The following is a 25,788-nucleotide window of genomic DNA, read 5'->3' as shown; positions in this document are numbered from 1 at the left end:
GAGATCTGTGCTTGCTATCAGTGCAGGTGGTAAACTAAGATTGATCATGAAATCATGAAAGCATGTAAGACAGAAGGGACCTCTTGTCATCTCATGCAACTTCCCTGCTCAGAGCAGGTCCAGTTAGATCAGAATACTCAGGGTGGTGTCCAGTTGGGTTTTAAAAATCTTCAAGGGAGGAAATTTGTAACCTCTCCAGGCAACCTGTTCGAGTGTTTGACCACTGTCACAGTGGGTTTTTTCCTTATATCAAGTCAGAATTTCCCATATTGCAGTTTGTGTCCATTGCCTCTTGCCCTTCTACTGTGCACCTCTGAGAGAATCTATCTCCTTCATCTTTGTACCTTCTGATCAGGCGGTTGTAAACCATCATCAGATCTCTCCTTAAACTCTGCCTTTCCAGGAGGAATAAACCCAGCTCTCACCCTGTGCTTTATCTCACGTGTTCCAGCTGCCCAATAATTTTGTTACCCTTCCTCTGCACTTGCTCGTTTGTCAATATTTTTTCTTGTACTGAGGACACAAAACTAGACACAATACTCCAGATGCAGTCTCTCGAGTGCCAATTGAAACGGAAGAATCACTTCCCTCACCCTGTGGGCTCCAGTCTTGCTAATAAATCCCAGGACATGACTGCCTGTTTTTTAATGCAAGAGCTCACTGTTAATCATGCTTAATTTGTTGTCAGTCAGAGGTGCCTTGTCCTTTGCCGTAAAGTTGCTTTCTAGCTGGGGCTGTTTTGCTGCATGGGATCCCAGGTACAGAATTTTGATTTTGTTGAATTTCCTGAGGTTCAAGGCACTCAATTTTTTCCAGCTTGTCCAGATCTCTCTGAATGGGAGCCCTACCCTGCAATCTGGTAGCATCCCCAAACTTGCTGACCCTCCATCCCATTATCCACGCCATTAATAAAGACATGAAGCAGGACTGGCCCCACTGTTGACCCCTGAGGAGCACTGCTAGTCACCAGCCACCAGCCAGACTTTCTACTGCTGGTAATTACCCTTTGAGCATGAAAGACCACTCAGTTTCCCACCCATCTTATTGTTCACTCTCCTGGTCCATATGCCTCCAGCTTGGCTTGAAATTTGAAAGACAGAGAAGTTTGCCTCCACAGTGTTACCCAGGGGATGGACCTGCTGGATGGGCTGCCTTTCCTGTCTGGCTGGTCTTTGGCCTGACAACTGAGCTGTCTCTGACCATGTCCCACCACAGACCAACAACTTCATGCATTAGGAAACTCTTCTCAGTTTCACCATTCAAACCAAGGTCAGGTCAAGTTAGATTTTAACAAATATATAATTCACAAAGCACCTAGTCAGTTAATAATAACTGAGGTAACAAGATGTGTATAAAATCAGGACTTACTGAAAACTAACTGTATTTCAGACATGGAGAAAGCATGGTGTCCTACCATGAGAACTGTCAGAGTTCAGCAAGGTCCAGCAGCTCCCTAGGGTTGGGCTGCTGCGAGTGTCCAGGGCTTCTCAACCCTGGGCTTGGCAGGGCAGGACCTCCAGCAGCACCTGTCCCACTGCCCCAGCCAGGAGCAGAGGGGCTGGGGCCACCAGGGCAACCCCTGCCTTGGTCATCAGGCACCTGGGGATGGGGACAGGCTGAGGCTGAGTGGGGACATGAACCCATGGGTAGGCCCTGCTTGGTGGGCCCATGTCTGGGCAGGGCAAAGCTGTGGGGAGCTGGAGACTGCCCTGCTGCATCACTGGGGCAGGGGCTGATGGACCCGGCATTTTAAATGGGGTCCTGGGCCTTGGGCAGGTGGGGGAGACCCAGGGGCCAGGCAGAGATAACCAGGCCTGTGGGAGCCCTCAAGACCCTGATAAGAATTGGGTATTTTACTTTTAAAATATAAATTAAATGTAATATCCAAGAATGCCCCCATAAGGAAGAATAAATTACAGAAATAAATTTGTCTTGAAAGTGGAACAACTTAAATCCCAGCTGTCCCATCTTCCTTTAATATTTATGTTACCGTCAGATGTATTTTATCACTTCTTTATCCACAGATCACCTTGTCATTTCCTACACCCTCACCTTCCTTGGGCCCTGCAGCGATGTGACTATTGGGCAAAGCAGAAACACTAAAACAGCAGAGAGCAATTTGTAACACACTAAATTAGTTTGTAAAACCTTTAGAGTGTTGCTCTTGCAGAGTATTTTTTACTGTCCACCTAAATGAATGCTTTTCTGAAAGACACAATTCATCTATATTTGTTATTTTGTCCCATTGCAATTATCTGTACTCAGGGGTGCTTGACTTACATCACTCCTTATCACAGTATAAGTTCACTTTGCCTGATATTCATATTATTTCAAGTGTTACTTTTTTGTGCTTTAGAATTAAGAGAAACTTAGTTCAATGGCAGTTTGACAGCTTTTCCTCCAAGTGACAAACTAAAATTGATCAAATGTACATTAGAGCTTTTAACTCTGAATCATGTGGTATTCTGTAGGGAATGCAGCTGGAATAAGCTATGATGTATGAAAAACACTGCATTCATAACCAGACCATTCACACTAAACTTCCAGTTAGCTCCTTTTATCTGCTTGACTGGCTTTACTGGATTTAAAAGAGGCATCTATAATAGCTTCAGATAAAAATCCTTTAAGTTCGTTGGCGAGGTCCTATAGTTAAAGATATTAAGTGTAGTTAAAACCCAGGCACTATGGATTGAGTATTCAGATAGTACTGCCCAGTCAGTACTACAAAAGTCCTAATTTTCTTGTATACAAGGAGGGTTTTGTTAAGCCAAAAGTGGTATGGCACCCATTATAAAAATATAAATATCTTATTTAATAAAGTTGAACATTATACTAGTATAGTGTCAGTCACGACATTTAAAAGTTAAAAAAAAATTATCTTCAAAATTACAACACTTGATTGATCCTTTACTTAGATTGACCTTGACTGGGATTAACTCTACTTACCTCAGACCATGCTCAGCTGTGTAAATGGGCATGAACAAATATTTAGTTTTAATGCTTTTCTGATGGTTTGTTGCAAAGATCCTTTCATATTCACAGCTTTTTGGATGCTATGATATATGGCAAATGTTTGCAGGCACCTTGAGCATAGAGTGGTGAAGTTTTAAAAACCACATATAAATTTTTTTTCCATGTAGACTCTTTCCCTGCAGTCTATCTAGTGAAATTATCAGGTGAAGTATACATATTCACTCTAGATTGATACTTATGTTCAGCAAATAACGTTGTTCTAGAAATCCACAGAGATTTCTTCTCCTAAAACATAAAATGTCCTTTGAAGCCTCTGAAGCATTTTATGTCAACAATTTGACTTATTATCAATAGTATCAGATGTATTCTTAGTTCTTTTCACTGGACTTGAAATCTCCCTGAGTCTTTGAGACTTCATCTTTTTTCCACAGTAGGAATTAAGAAGTTTTATATCAACCAGCTGTGAATAAATAAGCTAATTTTATTTCTTGACAAATCAGGGTCCTTTTCTACATTTTGTCAAAGGTTCTCTGATGTAGAATATGGCACTGCCATCTACAGCTCTGACAGACGCACTTTACTGGTATTTAAATGAATTATTATTTATCTTTCATTGTAGCAATGCTAACATATATTTGGCAGTTAAAACCTCACAGAGTACTTGATTTGAGGCAGCTTTGAAGATGACACTGTACCATCTGTCATGCTTCTCCAGAGCAAAGTATTGTTCTCCTGTTACCTCACTTCTTTTTTCTGCTCTTTCTGAAACAGTAGTACTGAGGGAATATCATATTAAGAGAATTCTTATGCCTAATGCACTGTCCTCTTCAAGAAAGTTTCCTGCAGATGTAAACCCCATGTTACGTAGATGTTGTGTAATGTTCCAGCCTGCAAGTAAATGAAGCTTGCCTTCCTCTGTATCCAGGTCTTAAGAATATGCCACTTGACAATGTCAAAAATATCAAGAAAAGTCAGAGCAATTGTTCAAAAACCAAAAGTTAGGTGTGCATACTAATATTTTAGAGAACTGCAGTTCAGGAACAGGAGGGGTTGTTGCTCTTAACTTCAAAATTGGGTCTCAGATTTAAAGCTGAAAGGATGGGGGGAAAAAAAATAACAACAAAAGATATTCAAACACATCTTATGTTTCTATTTAATGCACAAGTTTGTGCTGATAACTATTTCTCCAGATTCTATTACCCATTTACCTCCTACTTGTTACCATGGGCTGAGAAGGACTCAGTTTTAAAGGAGATGCTACAGAGAAATGAGGTTCTAATCTAATTCATAAGGTCATGCTTCCTTCTTGTTTATTAAAAAAAAAAAAAGAAAAAGAAAGAAAGAGAAAAGATAGACAGGGCTTGTAGTTTAAACATGTCAACAAAGTGGGACCGGGACAGAATATTAGATCTATATGTTCATTAAATTACTGTGTAGCTCAAACAGCTTTTCTATGGAGGATTTTCAATTATGTTCAGAATGAATGTCAATTCAAACGTACTGAAATAAAAGGAACAATTAGTGAGGACATTTCTGCACCTAACTACTGAATGACTTTGAGACTGTAAAGAACATTCTGTACTAGGACGCAGGGGAAAGGAGGAACTGGGGAGAAAGCAATAAATTATCTAGGTTAGTGGGAATAAATGATTTAAGCAACTTGTCCTCCTCTCCCACTTCACACTCATTTAACTGTGGTTCTAAACATCAGCTGTAGAATACTATAGGTGTAGATGAGTTTAGGATGTTGTTTTTATCTTTTTATAGTTGCACTATCAGCACCATTTGCATCAGGAAAGAATGATTTTTGCTTCCTGCAAATAATACCCACACAATTCCTAGCAGCAGGATTGTATACAGTCAGGGTTCAGCACCTGCTGGGCTTCAGTTGTTTTGGTTCTCAACCAGAAACTGCATAAAATAATAGAAAAGTTGATTGGAAGAGGACTCTTCAGATCATCAAGCCTAGTCTTCCCACTCACAGTAGGAGTAGTGCTAACACTAAGTCAGGTTGCTCCTAGTTTTGTCTAGCTGAGGATCAAAAGCTTCCAGTTGAAAGATCCACAATTTCCCTGGTCAACCTGTTTCACTGCTGCACTATCCTCTTGGTGAAAAAGTTATTCCTAAAGCAAAAACTGAACCTCCCAAGCCAAAAGTCATATTCTGTACTTCATTTTCCTACCTAAAATCACACTTTAGGAAGGACAGGTAAGTAACAGTGAGTGTGTCAATGATATGGAGAATAGATCAAGTAGTGCTAGCAAGGCCTGAGAATTTATACTCTACAGGGAAGATTCAGAAAAAAAGAAAATAAGCCATTATACAACGTAAAGTGATAGAAGTGAGGAAAAAACAAACAAACAAATAAGCAAATAAAAAATAACCTAAGGCAAAAGAGAAGATATCAACAAAAAGAACAAAGCTCAGAAAGGCAAATGGAAGGAAAACGAATTTAAAAGCTATATTAAATATTCAAAACGAAAAGCACCAATATGAAAAAAAGCAAACAAGACACACAATGGATCAAGGGGATCACTTACATAACTATATAGTCTGTGGTTTGACACGAATATGAAATTTTCCTAGAGAAAGTGAAAGCACAACAGAATAAAATAAAAAAATTGGACATCTGACTCAGCAAGTGTAGAATCATGTAAGTATGATATTCTTTCAAGAATAAAAAGACCTCTTTATCTTCTGTAGTCCACAAGTAGTGAGACAAAAAGTTCAGTGGAAAATCACTAGACTTGAAGTAGGATAGGCATATGATTGTAGGTGACTTACAAAATTTTCTGAACTTCATTTTTCTCAGCAGTAGGATAGTAAGATTTATTCACCCTTGATGAATATTTTTACAAATACAGACAAAAAGAACTGTATAGATAGATGCTATATAATATTTGTAGGCAGGCGTACCCTCTGAAACTTGAAATAGACACCAGAAAAAAAGGAAAAGGGAGAGAGGGAGAGAAAGAGGGAATTTTCTTTCTTACAATGAAGGTAAAATTTAGAACAGATTGATTTGTGAGACAAAACACTAAGGCACAATATCAACATGGGATCCCATGGCATTTACAGTAGGGCATCATACAACCCATGTTATTTTTAAACCGTAGTCCTCAGATATAGAACTCAAAAAGAAGTAAGTGCACTGCGGTGAAGAATGGAGGTTATTGAAAAGCAGGGAGCGAAGACATCTGCAGTGACTGAGGTGGCTTACACAAGAAGTTAATACCCAGGTGACGTCCTGTTTACATTTAGAGTTAATAAAAGCCAATTCACTTCCTTATTGGAGATTTTGTTTGTAATCCTGGTGGTCTACATTTTAAGGGACTGCTCTGATCTGGGAGACACCTTGCTAATTAATTGATTTGATTTAGGTACTCTGTCACTCCAAAGTAAGATGCATGTAGCAGTTTCTGGAAGGGTATGGGGAAGGAGGGAGATCTGCTCCATTAAGGGTATCTTGTCAGCGACCTTTCTGGTGTAGAAGGGGATAATAAGAAAAGGTGGGAAGCAACAAACAAAGCATACAGGGGAAGAAACCTGACCAACAAACAGTAAGGGAGGCAGAACCAAACCTGGTCAGTCACACTAATTTGTAAGGGTACACGCAATGTGAGAACTTTGATTTCAGTAAGACTATGCTCAAGAAACCTGTGAAAATGGGATGGAAAGGAAAGGGGGAAGGCAATGAACAGAACATACAGAGACACAAACCTGGCAGACAAACATAACGGGCAAAATGAGAAGAAACAAACCTCTGTGATCATAGTAATTGATGGGTTATTAAGAAAATGCAGGCAAACCTATGCCTTGCAACTGATAAGGATGCAAACCTGGGGGGCCCAGATATCTGACGGGGTGGACAGTGGGTCTATGTAAACTGATGAAGGAATATGCAAGGGAAGGGGATTGGGTAAGAATAATGGGGGAAGAGACAGAAAGGGGTATAAAAGGGGCTGGGCAAATGTAATATGTCTGACTGAGCCCTGAGGTCTGTGCTACCTTCCTGTTCAATCCTTTCTTTATCTCTCTGTGTAATTTCACCTTCTATCCTCTTGTGTGTGCTCTAAGGGCAAAGTGCCTGCTACTGGGGCCGCTGGTGTGACTGGGTACTGAGGTAGCAACTGGAGTCAGAATTGGGGTATACGTCCCCCCTGGCCTGTGTTGTCAGCCACTGGAGTGAGTCGGGGCCTGGGTAGCCAGCCATGACCATGTCATCTGTGTGCACATGTGTCTGGGATACGTGCTCAGCCTCGTTACTGGCTGAATCTGCAAACAGGAAAATAGCAGACATGTCCATCACTGTGGGATGGAGACCCGAGGTCCCCAGGTGCTGAGGGCTGGGCTCCAGCAGCTAGGCAGGAGGGATTCTCAGGCTACAAGCTGCTGGAGGTGGTGACCACTCTTAACATCCCTTAATACTTTGTGTGATTACTTCCATCTACCTATATTTTGTCTTAGTAGAAATATTCACCACCTTTTACAATCTTCAGACTTTTAATTTTTGTTTCTGCAGAAATATTTCTATTATGATCAACTCATTTTGCTATGGCACTGTGCAAGGACTGGTGAGAGTGATGGCGAATGGAAACTGCTCAGGGTCAGAGGATGCCAGCTGTGTCACCCTCTAACAGTAAGCGCTGCAGTCACTCAGTCATAAGAAAAAATGGTTATCTTGACAGTGCATTCAAAGTTAATTTACTTGCATATTTGGAGTGACCAAAAAAAAAAAAAAAAAAGAAAAAGAAAAGAAAGAAGGAAGGAATTTACTGTGAATATGGCATAAGTAATTTGTTAAAAATTGTGAAAATGAATTATTGTTGGGTAACAGCTGAACATAAACACAAGTAGTAAATGCATATAGTAATTTATAACATGGAGGATTTTATAGATCTGTAAGGCCTCCATCACGGGAGGCAAACACAACCTGAGGACTGAATCTTTCCCAGACTCGGTATTTGGGTATTTGCTCAATCTATAGCTTTTGATTTTGCAATCAGGAGTGGGAGGGATGAGCAAACCATGACTGTTATTGATGAAACTGGGGTTGATATGAGCATTTTAGTTTTGTAGTTTTGCTTCTGTAATGATTGTTGATAACTATTTGTGTAGTGTGAACACTGTATATTAGAACTCATGACTGTGGTAAATTTCACTTCCTTTTGCAGGACAAAAGCAAGGCATTTTTTGGCTTCTTTCGGAAAAAAAAAAATAAATTTTGAAACACTGAAGAGACTAGGTGCCTTTGTTCTGGTACTTGAATAATAAACAAATAACTTGTGAAGTGAAACTGATAGGCTGAGGAATCCTGTTGTCTGGAAGTAAAGGCAGGTGGAGCAGCAGAAAACTATATAAATTGTTTGAAAGTTGTCCATTTTAGCTGAAAAAGGAGAGTACAGTGCTCTAGTCAGGCAAAGTTACCCAGCATATAGACTTGAGGTACAAAATCTAGTTGGGTTTGCCAGATTCAAGGCCCAGCCTTAAATTTCTAGCCATGCAAACAGAAAAAAGGACAGAGAATCCTGTTATCAATTTAACATAGAGTGTAAACATCATATTTTCAGATGTTCTTTTTTGAAAGATTGGTATATGTGACCTCCTGAGGGTAGGGCTAAGTGCAGGGTTGCATTGGAAAGCTAGAAGTCTTGGGTAAATTTCTCACCCTACAGACTTAAAACACATTGCTGCTTTTTCTTCAAAGCCTTTACTACTTTTACATATTCCTTTGCAAATCATATTCTGCAGTATAGTAAATCTGAATTTTTTTAGACAATGTAATATATGCATACATCCATTGAGTTCCTGAGTTGCATATTTAACTGAAATTTACCTCAGCAAAGCTTTTAAAAAATCCCTAAATCAGGCCTAATCATAGCTGATCTCAACTAGACCAATAAAATGCACATGTCCTACAGACCTTAGTCCTGACTCAGTAAAGCAAATTACTACATCCTTTTCTTGAAGAATGCGTATACTGCCATGTCTCCTCAGCTGACAACTCTAAAATGCTTTACTTTGAGCAGGTTATTTTTTTAACAAGACATCTCTCCTACATTTTCTAACTCTTATTTTATAGTCCCTCAAATGAAATTCCTGTCCACTCTCTGTCAAACTAGGCTTTATTTTGATTGGACTTTTTCTTAGCTGTTGTGCCTTTCAATGTTTTCATATATGTAATGTCAAGATAATGATGTCCAAGACAAACTTTCAAATCCAAAGTGTATAAGATTATTGTAGATTAGGCACATCAATTCACCTGTCCCTAGCAATTACCATTGTTTTAACAGTACTGTATGTCACATGCTCAGCTGCGAGCCGGTAGAGCTACAGTAATTTAAGGAGTTAAGTTTACATTTATGAACTTTAATATATGAGTTTTACCTTCAGCCTTTGAATAGTCAAAATTAATGTATTGATTATGGAAGGTGGAGCAGTCTGTTTACAGTTAGGACCTTATTCCAGACAGTGTATTTATTATAGCTCTCCTAAAACTAGTGGGAGAGATGTCAAAATTTTAAGAAGAAATTGGATCAGACCTCCAAAGACAAAAATGAATGCTATCTGCACTTAAATCTCAGAAGGGTGTTGGATTTAGAATTCTAGGTGGCATATAAAGATTTAATAGTTAAAAACTAACTCCAAATATTTTTAAACATAATTCTTGTCTAAATCACTGGGAAGATTTGCTGAAATGGAAGGTGCCTCAGGCCACCTGAGCACCTGGGAAGTCTACAGATTAGTTTGATTTTCTAAGGCAGTCAGAAACCAAGGAAAAAAGATTTATATTAAAAAGTTTACTGAAAGTCATGAATGGAAAAAAAAAATCTATTGTTTTCCAGCAAAGACAAGCAAAAATATAGAGCAAAATGAATTCAAAGAAGCTCAACCAATGCCACGTTTGAGAATTGACCACACTTAGAGTGATGGCTAGACATAAAGTGGTTCCTGAAAACCTCAAGATTACAGCACCTGTTTCCTTACACACTTCAGGTGGGAAATTATTTACTTTAAAAAACCTTCTCAAAAGCTAGAAAGCAGAACAGGAAGCTGTTTGAAAAGGGTCAATAAGGAGACACTGAAGGAAAAAAATCCATGTTAATTTCAGTCTCTCTCTGGGTAGTGGATGCTTTACTTACATTTGGCATCATTTGAACCCTAAATCCTTCCGTCCCTTGCAAACTACTCAGTACGTAGGATCCCTCTCTTCAAGGCAAAACTCATTTGTAGAAGAAAGGTGTATGGAAAATCTTTGGGGTTTGTGGTATTTTCCAGGAACTGACATGCATCTAAGCTTTCATGAAAGCCATGGAGAGCTTAGCAATGGTTTTGTGTTTACATCACTACTCTGTGATATAATAGACTTGAGTTTAAGTGCAAGTGTGCTACTGTCAAATTGTGTACTCAAGGAAAACCGCTTATGTATTGATCCTAGGTTAGGCCCCCTGTGGTTAAACAAAATCTGCATCTGAACTCAGCAGAAGTTTATGCAGGAACAGGATTTGTTTTCCTGTAGGATTAGTGCTCTAAGTGCTGTCTTTCAAGGTCTGTCGCATACCAAAGGGGATTCTTTCTCCTGTGTGTTTCTTAAGTCAGGGATTCTCTCTTCTAATTTTCTTGTAAGGTGCCTATCCTAATAGGGACCTCATTTTAAGCTGGTGTCTCCTGACATTGAAATATAAGGAAAAGGATGTTGTCATGTAAATGAAGGATAAAAAGAATACTCCTAGCCTTAATGGTCCTGTTCATTTCTTTTGTTAATACTTGGAAACATAGGAATTGGGTATTAGAAACAATAGGCTGAGCCTGATTTTAAGTCAGCTGGGTCTGGAACAGACTATCTTCATAATTTATTCAAACTTTTTTAATATGAAATACTTGCAAGTTCCCATGATATCGCATTTTATCTTCTGGTAGACCTCTTCATATGAGTTTGTTTTTGAGGTAAAAAATGCAAATTACAATAAATCTTGGTCTTGTGGTCCCTAGCTAATATGACAGTAACTCAGCTCATTTTATATATGTTGTAATTCCTCAATTAAAATTAAATCCAATTAAATGTATGCTTCACTAGATCCTTAAAGTTTACCAGTTCAAATTAAAAAAAAAAAACAAACAAAACAAACAACAAAACAAACCAACCAACCAAACAAAAAACCTCTAAAAAAAACTCTTAAAAGGCTTCTTTTGTTGAAATGGTAATAAGGGCATTCTCAGATATAAAAGCTTAATTTTATTCTTAAAGATTATGGTGGCACCTACAGTATTTCAGGGGGTTTTATTTCATCTCTCAGTACACATTTCTACATCTGAAAAAAAAAGGCTGAAAGTGTTTGTTTAAGAGAGTATATGGAATGAGTTCGCCTATTAAATCCACAGAGGTAAGCTTCACTTGGAGTTGGTAGCATTTCTGGGTTTTTCTGATCAACATAAATTCTCCTTTATTAACATGTGCTGACTCACATTGGTTCAGTGCCAGAAACAGTAAGAACATGAAGCAACCTACCTGATTTAGCAATCAATAATCAAAATAAAAACAGAACAACATGAACAAGAGAACTGCATGTTCCAGGATTCCCACCACTATGATTAATGAAGTCAGTGCTTGAAAATGTTTTGAGTGCATTACTGTTGTTCTTTTGACAGGTATTAACTTCCTATACAAATTTACCTCAGCAATGTATATTATAAACAATATAATTATAGTATATAGATTAAAGAAGTGACAACCGCACTGTAAGTCTTACCTTGTACATCCAAAGATGCACATATACTCTCTCAATTTGTGAATTTATCTTCCCATTTATCTATGTATCTACAAAAACTTTGACATTAGGATTAAACTGGTATTATACCTATTAATGTCTAAATATTTACTGGGTTAATTTTCCCCTCCTGCTTTCTCCTTTCACATACTTCTGCATTAGGAAAAGGTTTCTTTTTGTGTTCCTAGTTATTGCTTTTTCATTTTTCTACCTCATTCTACTGATGATAACAGACCACAAGTGTAAATGATTTGTGTATATCGCAGATATATCGCCTAAGCAAAGGATATACTTGTCACACAGACTTGTGTTCTTTAGAAAGTCTAGCTTCAATTCTGCTTTAAGTGAAAAGGTTGAGCTTGCCTCAAAGAAATGTCAAAAGAGGCTCAACAGAAAAAAAAAAATCAGAAAGTAGAGCTGATTTGGCAAAGGAACTACATCAAAATTAAAATATGGTTATCTTTTTCAAATGCTCTCTCCCTCAAAACAGTGGGATATATGAAGCCAGAGAATTATTCATGAAAGAGTGCCTAAAAGAAATATGGAGGTCTAATATAAGAGAAACTAAAATGCTAAGACCATTGTCACTTATTTAAAAAAAAATTCTAATTTCCCTTTATCAGATGAAGAAAAAGATATGGCAGAGCCAGAGACTTATATTTTGGGGAAAGCATAAGGACTTTTAAAGATCAGTTTAAAAAGAGCTGAGGTGTCAGTTAAAATAACTATTGTAGCCTTTCACTGCATAATGAAATATTACAGACAGCTGGTGCTCTGTAATGGGAAAGTTTCGAGACTAGCTTCGGTGTACCCCAGCACATTCAAATAAGTGCTACCCTGTCAAGTTGAGATTTTACACTGACATTAAAACAAATGTGCTGAAGAGGCAAACTCTGCCTGTAAAAGGGGATATGGGAAAAGACCAAAATAGGATGAATTAAATTTAATCACTGGGGAAAAAAAAAATCCACAAAAAAAAATCCCACACCAAAACTAAAATTCTGCTTTATCCTTGCTGCACAAAAGTAAGGTAGGTATGTTTGATATGTAGAAAACTTTGTTCACCTAGAGGATAAGAACACAAAGTCCTTGGTTACAATGGGGAAAAGGAACAGGAAGGGGAAAAGGAAGTTCAAATGGAAGAAAAAGGAGACGGCAAGGCAGGAAGAGAATGAACAGTTATGTTCATAGATGTGATAGGTAAATCTGTTTTTCTCTTTGGCTTGGAGCAGGCTTTTTTTTTCCACTAGAAGGTATATAGAAGGATAATGCTCTTGAACCAATTTTGCTAGCCAAACTAGGTAAAGGTTCTTCTGTTTTGCTGGCACACCTGTCTTGCTGTAGACACCTTTTTTCAAAGTAGCTTAGTGTGCAGCTGGTGTACACTAAACTGTAAAAAGTTATTACCATTTTGGAATACAAATATCTACACGAGACATTCTTTTGCTACAAATTTTCTTGGGTCTCCACGTACAAATGCACTTAGGAGCTTTATGGTAACAATCTTTTAAAACAACAAAGAGCAAGATTCAGAGAAATACTTAGCCACCAAGTGTCACCCATGGGTCTGATATGCCCCACAAGCCTGAGGCTCATGAAAAACTGGCAACTCTGTGTTTTCTACTCTTGGAGTAGATCCTAGAGTGGTTTTGGTTCTCAAGAGAAAATACTTTTTTTCCTTAACTTATCCAGGACTCCTTTGTGAAGTTAGTGGAGACTGCAGTAACAGTCATCTGTCAAACCCAAATTGAACCTTGCCTTGCTTGTTATAAAAAATCAAGGTAGAGACTTTTAAAATAATCATAAACCTTTTAAAAACAGAAAGGTTGCAGATTTTTCCAGTGATGCACATAAAAGTGAAGCTTTTCTTTAGCACTTCTTTTTGCTGTATATATTAAAAAGAAAAAAATCACTAGAGGTCTCCATCTTCCAGTGGTCTCTATTTCTCAGTCTTTTACAAGAAATTCTTTCTCTCTTTTCTCCCTTCAACACCTCCATTCTTCTTTAAGGTTTCTCAGCAACAACATTCTGCAGAAATTTTCCAGGCATTTATTCAGGCAAAACTGTCAGTAACTTAAATGGATATTTACCCAAGTATGATCTGAGCCAGGGAATTATTAATAAACCAGTTCCCTATCATATTATTTTATATGTTTCCCTTTATTATTGTATTCTAGGAAATTGCAATTTTTTCATGAGAATTAGTCAAAATTCACTAGGGGACTTTTGTGTATTATTCGTGATATTATTTTTTGAAGTTGTTAATAACATTTTATTGCAAGGCATTGTTTAATTTTCCTAATTGCTGAGCATAAATTCTGAAAATCAGGTTTTCAATGTGTATATTTGTATTTATGAATTAAAATAACTTGCCACAAATGATTTCCAATATTGGCTTAACATTCATTTTTATTAGAACAGTTACAGAAAACAGAAGCCAAAAAGGTGTGTAAATATTTTAGGCAAATAAATGTATAGTTATAACAAGCATTATTTTTTATTATAGTCCCATAGAAATATCTAGTTACAGTCTTAAAAATAAGAGCTTAAATTGAGGATGAAGCTGTTGCTTCAAGGCAGAAATGTAACTATGGATCATTATGAGCCACAGAAGTCTTTCCTACCCATGGCCACAAAAGGATGCTTTCAAGAACCACGAAGAACAAATTTAAATATGCTTTACTCCATGTTTTGAGAAGTAACTGGCAAGGGCCAAAACTTTACTCTGAGATCCACTAAACTAATAGAAATTAACCAGAAATTAACCTGATAGTTTATTGAAAGATGGCATTGTACATGCCATACGACAAACTTTAAGAGTTCAGATGAAAAACTTGAAAGTAGATCCAGTGTTATGGAGTTTCAATCTGAAAGGAAAAAACAGCAAATATTAGAAGTAGTCCATAGACACAAGGAGTATGTTCTTATGACTGGAGTGCTTTGAATAAAACCTGACATATTCTGAACAGCTCAGCTGGATGCTGAATTCCTTGTTTGAAAACAGTCTGAACAACAGAAATTTCAGCTGGATATGCATTTTGACTGATACAGTATGAAGAAATACTAAAACATATTCCCAAATCACAAGGTAGTTAAAAAATTAGAGTGCCATAGAATAGTTCACATTGGAGAGTCCCTCAAGAGATCATCTCCAAACACCAGTCCAGAAAAGGGCTAAGTTCAATGCTAAACAAGGAACGTTATCTAAGCAAGTTGTGAGTATCTCCAATAACGGAGACTGCACAGCCTCTCTGGATGACATAATGCGACTATCTTCAGAGTATAATTCTTTTTTCATAATACCTAATGTGAATTTTCCGTGATGTAACTGGTGTGAGTTTTCCATCAGTAGAACTTTAGAAAATGCTGATGTCAGGCTTAATTTCAATTTAGTATAGGAAGGCTAAAGCAATGGTTTTCCCTCAACCACGTTACTGCTACACTCATGATTATACTACATATAAGGTATTCTTAATAAAGATGTATATGGTATCTTGATTTATGTAACATTCCTTTTGAAAGAAAATACATGTCTAGAAATTCAACACAGATTATCCCTATGCACCTTTTTGATCCTGTAGAACAATTTCTAAGTTGAACTGAGGCTATGATTTTACAAGCCAGTATGGTTGAATTTTACTTCTTAAGTATTTCAGAACAACTTTACAAGGCTAATGGGTTTTACCTTGTCTTTGGACTTATCATGTCTAAAATTCCGCACATCACATCTAAAGCAATATTTTTCAATTGTCTGGAAAATTTTATAAGTAAAGTCAAAAGATTAATAAAAAAAGAGTAGTGGTTAATTTTTTAAAAAAACTGCTTATTCTCTTGTAATAGTATATGTTATGGACTACAGGATAATAAATTATGATTGTATATCAGGATTAAAACAAAACTTGTGATATATGGCTTCTTCATTGAAGAGGAATAGACTGGCACAGTTTTCCCAGTAGACAAAATTAAATTATGATGGGTGGTCTGTCAAGAAATGGTTTTACATTAGGCAAATGAGAAATGATTGCAAACACAGAAATCTAACCAGAGAAAGAAATTATCAGCCATTGGAACAAGCTTGGCTCTCTGACAAGTTTTACGTAACTTCAAACAAATTATCTTATAAAGGAGGTTGAATTTACAGATACATTTGAACACCAGGAGTCAAGATTTTTTTACCCTTACCAATATTTTTTTCCTGAGAAGTAACTTCAGTAATATCTGGAGAAAATTTGATGGAATAAAGTATTCTCCTAGCATAAGAGATTATCTTAGAAACTGACTATCGGTGTACTAGCAGTAATAGCAAGATTTTCATTGTGTACTAGGAATACTAGCAAGGTATTAATTGTGTATCACTTGTGAATAGTCTGCAGTGTGATTCCAGCATAAATGTGAACAGGAACTATAGAACATCCATGATACAGATGCCTTTTACATCATTCAGATCAGGTAAGAGCTGAAGGAGCTAATCATTGCATGAAGGACTTCAACTAAAATTTGCATGGGAATGTGGTTTTTTCCATTAACGTTTTAGAAGAAGGTGCAAGGTGTCCCTTTCAGAGCCCAGGAGACCAAATTCACTTATCTGCAGAGCAGTTTTCCACAGGGAAACAAATTCTGCCTCCACATCTGGGAAAATTCTGATAAGACTCATAACAAGGATACAATTACAATATGACCTGATACCAACAGAGTAAAAGCTGTATTTTAAAGTTAGGAGCTTTAAAGCTTTGCAAAGCACAGAATCTGCATATGTAACTTAGGTCACTGACCTGTGCCCTGTTCCTCTCCCCCAGCCCCCTTTTAAGTTTAATGGTTTGAGTAACAGGTTTCATGTTCATGCCCTGCATACATTACTTATTTCTCTATATATCACCAATTATTCACTAGAGTGCAAAAGAAGGGAAGAATTCTGAGTAGGTGGAATAGGTATGAAATATCCACACATATGGTGATGCCCCTGAGAGGGTAGTAAGTAATCTTACTAACATCACAATGTGTTGCTACCAATCATACAGCTCGGCATTTTTTGAGAGAATTAGAAAAAACATGGGGAGTTGGTTGAAGGCGATTTGAATCAGAATTATCATTAGAGAACTACTGGAAAGAAGTCTAATGAAGTGTGAATAAAATACAGTAAACTCAAGCAGTTCTAAAAGAAGCAAAGGTATTTTAGCTCTTTGGTCATGTAGACCAGATCAATAACAATCAGAAGCCATGATGCATGTGTCACAGTCTCTGTCAGACAGATATGATGTTTGACTCAGTTTTCAAAGCCTATGCACACAGAGCAAAAGATGACTATTGCAAATAATAATGATGTTTTATGGAAGTTTCAGTGGAAGGATTTGGAACTAACTAATATCAGAAACACAAATTTCCCTTTAAGTCAAGATTTAAATGCAATATCATGGTCAGGCAAAGTTAATTTGAAAAGCTGATTTGTCCTTCACTGTACTGTACCTATCTTGTGAATTTTTAATTCTTTGCCATGGTTCACTGTGCTGGTTTTGGCTGGGATAGAGTTAATTTTCTTCATAGTAGTTACTATGGGACTATGTTTTGGATTTGCACTGAAAACAGTGTTGATAACAGAGGGATGTTTTCATTACTGCTGAGCAGCGTTTACACAGAGCGGAGGCCTTTTCTGCCCCTCACCCACCCCACCAGCGAGCAGGCTGGGACAGCTAACCCCAACTGACCAAAGGGATATCCCACACCATAGGACGTCATGCTCAGCCTATAGAGCTGGGGAAGAAGAAGGAAGGGGGGGATGTTCAGAGTGATGGCGTTTCTCTTCCCAAGTGACAGTTACACATGACGGAGCCCAGCTTTCCTGGAGATGGCTGGACACCTGCCTGCCCATGGGAAGGGGTGAATGAATTCCTTGTTTTGCTTTGCTTGTGTGTATGGCTTTTGCTTTACCTATTAAACTGTCTTTATCTCAACCCATGAGTTTTTTCACTTTTACTGTTCTGATTCTCTCCCCCATCCTACCATGGGGGAGGGAGTGAGTGGCTGTGTGGGGCTGAGTTGCCAGCTGGGGTTAAACCACAACATTCACAAACATGTATGCCTACACAGAAAAAAAAACCCACAATTTTTACCTTAATTTCAGGGAATATGAGAATAAATTCTGCCAGAAATGGCACTATCACGGCTGCATACAGATGCAGTGCTGATTGATCAGTAAGGCCAGAAAACAACATGGAACAATTATTAATTGGATTTCAAGCTTGATTAACTTTCTAAGTAATCCACCCTTCAGTACCCATCATTGCTTTTTGACAATTTACAAGACTTGCCTCCCTTTTCTAAAACCGCTGTAGCTCACTATATAGCAATAGCAGAACATAAATGCATACCTAACAGATAATATTAGTCCATTTTCTCTGTGTCTGGAATAGAGTGATTTATTTTCAGCCTAGGTTTAACGATCCAAACAGCTTGACTTTGTATCTATCATGAGCTACTTATAGCAACATTTTCCATAAGCCAATAAACTTGCAATCCAAACTAAAACTGGTTTTTTTTTCTCATTATATTATTTTTTGGAGGCCAAATGCTGATTTGTGCTTTCAGCTTCAGTGGCAGTTTGTCAGAGAATAAGAGAACTCAGGCCTTTTAAGAAAGTCAGTGGTAAATGTGTCATCAAATAATTTTTTCACTGGAAATAATAAGACCAGATAATATGATAAGTGGCCAGCTGTTATTTTTGGGAAATACATGGCACAGTATAATTGTATGCTACCCTCTGTTTCCATTCAGACCTCATTTCTAAAGATTCCATTACACTTCATATTTTGAAAAGCTTCAAGGCACATGCCCTGGAATTCCTGGAATTACAGGAAAATAGTTTTCTTTCAAAAGAGGCAAACTTCTGCAATTATAAGGACACTGAAGAAAGAATTAATCAACTGTTCATAGTATATTTCTGATTTAGTCTGATTTATTGCACAAAGATTTAGGAGTAAATAAATATTGCTAACATGTTTAGAAAGTAGAATATATTTTCTAACTCCTATTTGGTAGATGAAAGTGTATTCATTTAGATATGTTCTACAAATATATTAAAAATATTCTTTAATCCAGTTCTGCTGTGGCATGTAGAAAAGGTTTACTGCAGCAAAATATTGATAAGGCTTTTATTGACTGCTTCAAAGATCATGAGTTTTGCATTGTTTGATGCACATATCTAGGCTGTGTGATATGGCAGTGGCCAGGCAGATCTGCATCTCCTCCCTTCTCTGTAATCCTTATTGCTGTTATGTTCAGCCCTTCTGTATTTTTTGGTGGCATTTCTGTAGTATGTTATCATGCAACATGCAAACCACAGTAAATGCAGCTCATTCTCCAAACTGGTGTCAGAGGTTCTCTTGAATCAGATAGGAAATTATTTGTATTATGACTCTGAGTTGTTTAGTCTTTCATTTATTTATTTAGCTGGGCAGAAGAGATGGGTTTTGACATTGCAAAAATAATCATAGCTCTGCTGTGGGCCAGTTGCCATGTGGTAGTTGATGAAGACCTCCAGTCACTGCTATTTATTATGGCTGAACAAAGTAGTTTAATGAATATTAGTATCAGTTCACTGAAATACCAAATTATAATCAACTGAACTAGAACAACAGAAAAAAGTTAGTTTCCAAGAAAAAGTGGGAAAAATTCTTCCATGGTGAGAAACTGCAATCTCAAGTTGTTCTAGGATGAGGAAACAAGCATACATGTTAGCTGAAGGCTCGTGATTACTGAACTAGTCCAAAAGGTCAATATATTATCTTTTCTTAATTAGTATTTAACAACACATTTTAGCATAATGAGGATCTTTCAAAGTAACCTTCAGTCAAAAGGAGTATTAGACAAGAGCAGAGAAAATAAATGAGTCCCACTAGAAAAACTTCCATCACCCTTTTCACCACTTCTGTGTGCTTAATGCTCGTAACACTTTGGCTAAGAATTAAGCTGAATCTCCAAGATGAATGTGAGAAATTATGGATTCATAATGCTCATATCACGTCACCAGCATAGAACTTTGTCTTCCAACTTACAGGCAGAAGCAGCACTGATCATTTCTCACACAACATCATAAGCCATTATAATGTGTACTATTACAATGATTTAAACCTCATAGGCTTTTAAGGGACATCATATTTAATATTATCTACCTGAGCTAAACCATACTTCATGTTATTTTTGTGCTGCTTTACAAAATGAGGATGAGGTTTTGTTGTTTGCTTTTAAATTATCACCCTGCAGTGTGATGAAGTATCCCAGACAGAATTAGACCTTGAGTGTCTGACTAACTCAGTATGGCAAAGCAGCACTAAGCAAATTCAGAAATGTCCCTCGTCTCATTCTTTAAGCCCAGGAATGAGCCACACGTCACCACAAATGATGAAATAATTCAAAGCAAGAAAATTTCTAACTTTCATTTGACCATCATTTAATTTTTTTTTCAGGAATTTATTATTATTACTATTTGTTAAGTCGATTATTTCAATATTAGCACTCTACAAGGTAACCCCACACCCCCTTTTCTGGAAGACATTATTTTTCGTTATTATCTGTGAATTTTTGATGACTAAAGACTCCAAGATTTTTTGTGCATGTGTGCTCCATTCTGCCTACATGTTCTCTTTAATACCTGTTTAACCTGTTACTTGATTTCAGTTTTATTTAATGAAGGAACATAGTTTCAAAGATAATTAACATTTTAAAGTTTCCTGGAAGATTGTGTCCAAGAAGATGCCTCTATAAACACCATTGCTGAGGAAATAGCTAAGATATTAATTCAACCCTTTTTAGACTCCATGGGATATGTCTGGGAGACGAAGACCTTATAATTCTGCAAGTGGGAAAAAAAATCATGGAACATGACGGAGGTGAGGTACTGAAAATACAAGATAGAGACCTGACTGACTGTATTAAATAGAAGCTAATGAAGAAGTGTCTGGAAAGAAAAGTCAGACAGTTGGGTAAACTAATTAGTTCATATAGAAACAGAATGCCTACAGGGAATTCACCTGGCTTTTCAAGAAGTCTAAAGATATAGCACAATTTTAAATAAATCCTCTTTGCCCTCACAGCAAGAGAGGGAATGGAGAACTAGGGAGCTCCCCAAAACTTTTATTGAAGCAGCTGCTCGTTAATAGTTTGGCGTAAGAGAATTCACCCATCTTGCCACAGAAGTACTGCTTAGACATTCAAGCAGGACACGGTTTTGAAGAAAAGAAAGCTGCTGCAGATTTCTTTCCCTAAAACTTTTAGGTCATTACGCTGTTTTGAAGATCCCTGTGACACTCAGACCCGACATGAGTCACTGTGTCGATCCATTTTGTATCTTCAGAAAATACTTCTCCCCAAATGCTCACTGTTGGTTTTGACAGTAGTATCTTTGGGAGTAAAATTCAAAGCATAATGTATTGCACTGTAGGCAAAAAAAAAGTACAAAGGCTGGGTGTAGCAATAGGCTTTTATGTTTGTAATTTTCTGTTCATGCTGGGAGGAAACCAGTAGAGACAGCACTTTTAGAATACATGAAACAGCTGTTTTGGGCATCTGTAGACAGGCTGTACTGGCTCAAGGCATTCCAAATAATATTTTTTGCAATGTCTTTTAAGCTACTCAGACAAAGACACATTACAAAGCACAGTGTCATCAACTACAGGCAGTCTCTTATCCAGACTCTTATAAAAGCTGTAACAAGGGAAACTGATTGGCGATCTGCCTTTAGGTAGTTTCACTCAACTATGCTGGAGAGGCCTGCCCATACTGTATGTGTTTCATAGCTTTTGTCAGCATCAAACCTCATGTTATTATTTTTAAAGATAAACCACATGGGTAAATATGAATCCTAAAAAGCCTTAGTATAAACATAACTAACTTGTTAAATACTTTTAGCTGGTATCAAGAATAATTTGCATTGGAAATGGTATTTATTTATTTGTACAGTTAAGTAAGGGATAAAGTTCTAAACTGTTCTAAGACAGCTGTTTCCATTTTAGCTGTTGTAAATGGATAATCAGGCAATCTTGTACACACAAACAGGTGGGGCCATTAAATGTCTCCTTGCTCTGTTTGAATGCCTCCACTGCTCCGCATGAATATAGCCACTAAAAGCTGTACAAAGCTTTCCCAATGAAACCGCAAGGAAGCTGCTGGTCCATTTGGGACTTCAAAATCAATTACAATATCCTGTTTCAATTAAATGAGGAAGTTTTCAGTCATGATTATGTCCAGCTCCTTTCTGCAAGTTGCCATATATGTTGAGGATAAAAGCGAACGGTCTGCCAGAGGGAGAGGGGGGAAGTCCTAAGGGATGAGATTAGCTAATGGCTCTGCAAACACGTTATAAGATTATTTTTTATCAAGGTGGTTGTGGTAGGAGGGACCTGGATCTTTTCAGAGCAATCCTTGGAGAAGCAAGACCCTATTTTCCATTTTGGTTTCAGGCTTAGTATTCTTCTACGTGGCAAAGTCAAATGAAATTAACTTATCAGCAGGGCATGTTGAAGCTAAAGATCTCACATAGTATAGGTGCAGATCAGCTTCTGGAGTGTCCAGCTGTTTACTTATAAATTCATGTTTCTCATAAAGACAGCTGAATCAATAAACTTCCATTGACTAAGAATATTATGCCTCAATGCATTTTTCCAATGGTTTTGGAAAACCAACTGCATAGCTAAACTAGCTAGCTTTCTTTTCAGTGGGAACTTTTTATTACTGCAGCAGTGTGGTCTTATTGAAAATATACAATCAAACTGAAGCACCCAGAATACCCACACTATGTTAAAACTCACCTGATTTATTCAGTCAGTTAACACAGAACATAAGAGATAGCTCTGGTGATTAAGTGTCTCCACATTCACCATGGGCACTCCTTATACAAGGACATTATACACAAAAATGCATGCTTTCCGGCAATGTCTTTTAAAATTGGTGACAGTGGCTAGTCCTGAGGAAGGATTTAATAGAAAGAAAAATAGTTATAAATTTAAAAACTCATAAGGCCTCAAGAACTGAAAGTGACAACAACAAAATAATGAAGGATTAATATTTAAAGATAGAAAAGAGAAAAACACAAGGAAAGCATGACTTAAAACAATGGAAACAGTGAGTAAGTGAGTACCATAACCATGTAATAGATGCAGAACTTGGAAAAAAATTTCAACAAATAGTGTCAGAGAAGCATATATCCCTTTATCATCAAGCTGGTAAGTGGATGTGAAACATTTCTGTGGGTATATAGAATTGAACATGCTATGGGAACCACTGCCATAAAGTAGAATAAAATATGCCAGTGTTTGTAAGAAAACTTATGAACCAAGGCAGAGCCATGGAGTTTCAGACCAGGGGTTCAATTGGCCCAATATCCTGTTTCCAACACTGACTAAAAGCAGAAGTCTTTGTAGAAGTAAAGCCAGGAAAAACATATATGAAGCTTTCTCTGTGTGTTCTGATTTTACTTTCTGTGTGCCTCTGATTTTTTCCAGGTTGGTGGATAGTCCAAGCCTAGCGTGGTTAAACTAACTTTAAGCAATCTCTCTATAATTATCTGTTTAGGTTCCTCTTGAGCCTTTTCAACTGTAAGGTCCATTGTCAAGGACTTCTGTAGTCTAAAATCTACCCAATGAAGAGGTATATTCTTTTGGTTTTTTCCTCCAAGTTTCATTGCATATTTAGTGTGTTGGAAGGCACAGTAACCACTCAATACCATCTATTTCTGTCTCCCGCAGTCTATCTCCATGCTGCTAATAACTTAGAATCATACACTTCTATCTTATACCCCAACTCATCTCAGTTTTAGGTTGAAGAGTCCTGGCTTACTTATTCATTGTAGAAATCACTAGGAAGCAATAGACATACAGCTTAAAGCAGTTACTTCTGGAAAGAATCATTGATTCTGAATGACCACACTATGAACTTACCTAACCTATATAACCATGTACTTTTATTATTGCTGTTTCCTGTCTCTGTCCATCTTATTCTGTATTCTTCCTGGTTCAAGGAAGTCTTTTTACACCCTAACCTCCCACTGATGTCAGTGAAAGTTATCATTTAAATTAAAAGTATGTCAGCAAGCAGTCAGAAAGTGAAGGAAAGGATATAAGTCATAAAAATGAAAGTGGCAAAAAGGAATGAAGGGGAGAGATAAGGTAGGATGTAACAATTCTTCAGTACATTTCCAATTCATATTTGACTAATGTTTACATTTGTCCTGAATGAAAGTTTTTCTTTCCTAAACCTGAAACCTTTGAAACACAGAATGTAGATTAAAAGCAAATACCAATCTGTTTAATGCCAAGGAGCTTGAACTCACCATGCCTAATTTTTAAAGGAATAACGTTAGGAGTGATATAAGGTGATGAAGTGGCATAACAGAGAGAAAGAAAGTTGGAATTAGAGCATTTCTATCATCTTCAGTAATTAAGCTTAGCCCATAGAGCCCAGCTCAAGAAGTTGGGTAGTAAAAAAGAAATAGTAATATCCTCAAATTACTGATGCAGTGATACAATGATAAATTTTACATCATAATACAGTGATAAAGTTTACTGGCAATTCTGACTACATCCCAGCTGGAAGACATTCTCTTTATCAGAGCATGCCTCATAAAAACTCATTTAAATGTCTATGCGTAATTTGCCATCTGAAAGTTTTAACCAGATGCTCATAGATGCACATATATTCTCTTACTTCAGTGATGCAAATCGATTTTCTTCAGCTTTTTTGAGAAAGTTAGGGAAATTCAGTCTGGTTTCCCCTTCTGATGTTGTAATTACATTAGTGTGAAAAAGGCCATTGAAGCTTTCCTTCAGAATACACTCTTAAAGCACAGTTGTTTAAGCATGGTTTATCTCTAGCAGATGCTTTACTATAGACCTTTAGCCTTCCAATCCACAAGCCATTAGGACGTCCTTTTAACTGAACTACAGAACGAGTCATTCAATTTGCAGTCCAATTAAATGTTTCGGAGACTTGCATGGATAGGGTGGGGTTTTTTTTCTATACAGTTGAAGAAAGAGTCTTTTTGAAACAACATTCATAAAATTGAAAGTGTAATATGGATTGTAACTTCAATGAATTTGTAATTGGCTGGTTTTGGCAGTCTTCAGCTATGCAGCAATCTGCCTTAAACCCTCACCTGGATTACTCTTCTCTCTGCACCCTAGAATTTTTATTTAGAGACAGTGATGGAAGCCTAAGAAATGCCAGAGCTGGGGGGAGGGGGGTTGGGGGGGAAGTGCTGGGGCTATGCATAGGTTTGGAGCAGGAGAGAGAACATTTTTCTCCTGCTCCAAAGCCATATAGGGTTTTAACATTTATATTATGCTTCAGCATGTAAATTAACATGTAAAAATGGGTTTCTTGTCTATGGTGCTCCATCGAGAGTAATAGAGTAATTTCTCTTGAAGTCTTGCCCCTGTGATCTGATGATTTTTCGGCCATAGATCACAACCTGCCACCATCTGACAAATGCATTTTATAATGTATATATCAATAGAACACAGAATTCAGATTAGATGTTCTACCAGAGGGTCTGAAAATGCCTTGCAAACAGAAACTGAGCAAGCCTCCTAATTTGTGTTAGTTGAGTGACTATTCTGCCCCAACTGGGAGTGACATATGCAGTAATTGCATTGCTAGTGCATACCAAACCACAATGGTGTCATAATCAAGATTTCTAAATATCCTTCCTTTGGTCCAATCAAATGGCTACTTTTCTGTCTCTTCTGAGCATGTTTTCCTCTTATCCAGTTTACATGGTATGCTCAATATCTTGTGGTGCAGAGCTGAATTATGGCTGGCAAATATAGAAAAATTTGTTTGCAAAATAGGGTATAACTCAGAGCTTCAAAGTCTGTGAACAGAAGTCATGCTTTAGAGTATGCAAGATATTATTTCAAACACATTCTAATGATTCACTGGGACTAATGCTTAAATTTCAATTAGGTCTTTTTGTGCCTTCATTTTGTGCCTTCATTTTGCTTTTCTTCATTTTAATCTGCAACCCAGTTGTTATATTCAAGGCCAAGAAAATCTAAATTCC

The sequence above is a fragment of the Phalacrocorax aristotelis genome, chromosome 3 (assembly GCF_949628215.1).
Source record: "Phalacrocorax aristotelis chromosome 3, bGulAri2.1, whole genome shotgun sequence".
Classification (NCBI taxonomy): domain Eukaryota; kingdom Metazoa; phylum Chordata; class Aves; order Suliformes; family Phalacrocoracidae; genus Phalacrocorax; species Phalacrocorax aristotelis.
The sequence above is the reverse complement of the archived record's forward strand: the minus strand, read 5'-3'. Positions refer to the sequence as shown.